This window comes from Chrysochloris asiatica, unplaced genomic scaffold (genome assembly GCF_000296735.1).
Source record: "Chrysochloris asiatica unplaced genomic scaffold, ChrAsi1.0 scaffold00312, whole genome shotgun sequence".
Taxonomy (NCBI): Eukaryota; Metazoa; Chordata; class Mammalia; order Afrosoricida; family Chrysochloridae; genus Chrysochloris; species Chrysochloris asiatica.
In genome coordinates this window covers 2,908,366-2,911,432 of record NW_006408830.1, presented here as the reverse complement: position 1 = coordinate 2,911,432, position 3,067 = coordinate 2,908,366, and positions in this window count along the sequence as shown.

The window sequence follows — 3,067 nt, the reverse complement described above, 5'->3', positions numbered from 1 at the left end:
TGTTGTCCATTGAATAAGTGGCTCCATGGTCCACTAAAAACTAGTCTGTCACCCACTGTCATTGTTACCGGGGCTCCTGGGGGCAGTAGGGATGGCAGAGGTTGGTGCCAAATCCCAGATCATGCTGGACCCTCCGGGCTCTTGTCAGTCTTCTTCAGACAGTGAAGCTTGTTCAGCCATCTGCTGCTGAGTTGGAGGGGGGGCTTTTCCTGCCAGTTCCTTCCTGGGGTCCCACAGGCTTACCTCTAGGGCTCTTGAGGAAGAGAGTAAAGGCCTGAGACTTCTTGTGCTTTCTGCTGTTAAATACCTTGAAGGAAATTTCAACCAGCTGGGATGGATTTATACCAATTGCCCCGTCAAAGAATTTCTGTAGTTTCTAATATCAGGGGTGCTTTGGGAGATAAAAGTCATGTTAACCATTCAGATATTTGCTGAGTCCTTAGGGTCAAGGTCTGTGTACTTACAGTAAACCTGGCAGAGTCATTCAGAGAATTGAGGGGTTCTCAGTTGGCTTCTGTGGAACTGCCTGGACTTTGTGCCTTTGTTTAGGAACTCCCTTCTTCAAACCTCCGAGAATGCACCTTTTATAGAGCTCCAGCCGCAGCAGATTGCCCTCATTTAGACTCTAATTTGGTTCTGTTAGAGGAATTGCCTTGGCTGGAGCCAGGATTCCATTCGGGTTTTTCTCCATGGATGCGTGCAGCTCTGTCTTGTGTCTTATCTCAGACCAGCCTCTTTTCATCACTGGTCAGAAGCCTGAATATCTGCCCAATTAGGGTGATGGATATCAAAAATAGTGGTTTTAAATCTGTCACTTTGGCTGGGTCCTCTCAGTAAGAAGGGTCTGAATTTTCCTAGTTAACAAGTCCGAGGTAGAGAAAGGACTGTGTGCCCAGTAGTATCTAGCAGGTTGTCCTTCCATAGTCAATCTTCTGGGCATCTGTGGGAGGGGGTATTGCCCGGCCTCTGTTCCAGGTAGCCCTCAACCAAAATGAGTCCCTTGCTGGGTATGGGATAGAGAAATCACTTCCAAACTGCTTTCCTCAGCAGCTGAATAAGGCAGGCTGGTTCACTAGGTCAGGCTATAATTTCACTACAAGGTATCACTGTTGCATCTGGAACTGTTGCATCTCCAGTTAAGACATGAACTAGTTACATGCCTAAATTGGAGTACTGGTGCAGCATCATAGGACAAAGCCCTGGACCACAGTGGCTCAATCTCACCAGCCACCCCACAGCATGCCATACCAGGTCGCCATGAGCTGGAACAATAACAACCACGTCTACATTTCCCTGTTCTATATTAAGGTTTTAACAGTCATCAGGGCAGACCTGAGGTGTTTCAGGCTTTTTGTCGGCCTCAGGTGGGTGGCAAGGTTCTTTTTTTCTCTCTCCCCACTGTACCAACAAGCAGGTGCTTTTCATACCTACATCTCTATTGTGCAAGATCATAAAAGTCTGCCTGTAAGGGATCTCATCCCACTTTCCTGATTTTTGACACAACAATTCAAGCTGTAAATAGCATAATAATTTAAGGATCTATTCAAAGTCATTTCCCCACATAATCTAGATTGTACATAGACCATCTTGTATTATTTTTTAGTCATTGGGGCATAGCCATAAACATGCCAATTAGACAGGATTCATTCTAATACTTGCCTTCAGGATGGAAGCTCTTACTTCTCTTTAAACACAGAAACACATACCAGACACAGATACACACACACAGACATGGAAATTTGTCCTAATGGACTTTTATTTTTGTAAGGAAGGTACGCATACAGAGACTAGTCAGACAGAATATGCCCTAAAGTGCGTTTCTTTGGGATACAGGCCTATACTACTATTTTTCAGATACTGAGGTTAACAGAAACAGAAGGGACACTTTTAGGAAATTCCTTCCTGCTGGGTCCCAATGTGCGCACCCAGAATAAAGCAATGGGATGTCAAAAGTGAAGGTGATTGTGAGTGCAGGAGACACAGGGCCAAACACTCCCAAGAAAAAGATTCTTGGCAGCACTGCTACGAGTGTTCAGTTGCTGTGCTGCTGGGCTCACCTGTCCGGGCGACCAGCAGATCTCTCTCCAACAAGCAACATCTCCCACAAAGGAGATTCCCTTTGTTAGTAATACTGCTCACCGAAGGAAGTCTGGGAAGTCCCTTTGTTGCCAAACCAAAATGAGGGTTTGCCACCTGTCACTGTAGTCAATCACAAAGACAGGGAGAGAAGCGATCCAAGCTTTATTAACAGAAAGCCAACAGTCTGGAGGACAGGAAGGATGATCCCTTAACTGTCCTGACTCATAAAAACAAGCACATTCCACAGGGCAGTGTACATCAGCTAAGCATTTGATCTCTGTTTCTTTACATTCCACAGGGAAGTGAGAAATAACAGAGCCTTTTCCCTTTATCTTGAAAAACCATTTCATTCCCAGGATCTTCATGACCTGTTGACTCAGGCAATTATCTCCAGTGGCCTTCAGCTTAATCTAAAGGCTTAGGCACATCTTGTTTTTTTTCCAGAGGTCATAAAACTAAAGATTAACTTGCTGGCAACCACGTTGGTCTCCTGGTGAGTGGAAGGGGCGATGGGGGGAAGACAGAAATGAAGATATGGGCCAAGTTCAACCATGCTCTATAGACTACCTTTGACCTGGAGATGAGAGAGAGCAGAAGAAGGGCTGGTTGGTCCAAAGTGTGGTGAGACCTGGGGACTCCTGAGTCCATGGACAAGGACTTAGCCACAGAGGGCTAGAGCTGAGAGCAAAGTGTCCAGCTGACATGACGTGAGGGGAGACAAACTTGAAGATAGTACCCAATCGACCTAGCTTTAGTGGCTTGATGATCAGAACTTGACTAGATGAAGATTTTTTTTCTTCTTTTTTAAATAAAGGAACCCAAGTGTAAATTAGTACAATTTGATGAACTTGACCTATACTTATGAATGTAGTAGCTCAAAATACCAACTGAGAGGGAAGGAGTCATCAAATCGAGGGTCAGTCATATCCCCTTCTCTATATAGGGTTGATAGGGACAGGCAACTTAGACATTGGCTACCTAAAATGGG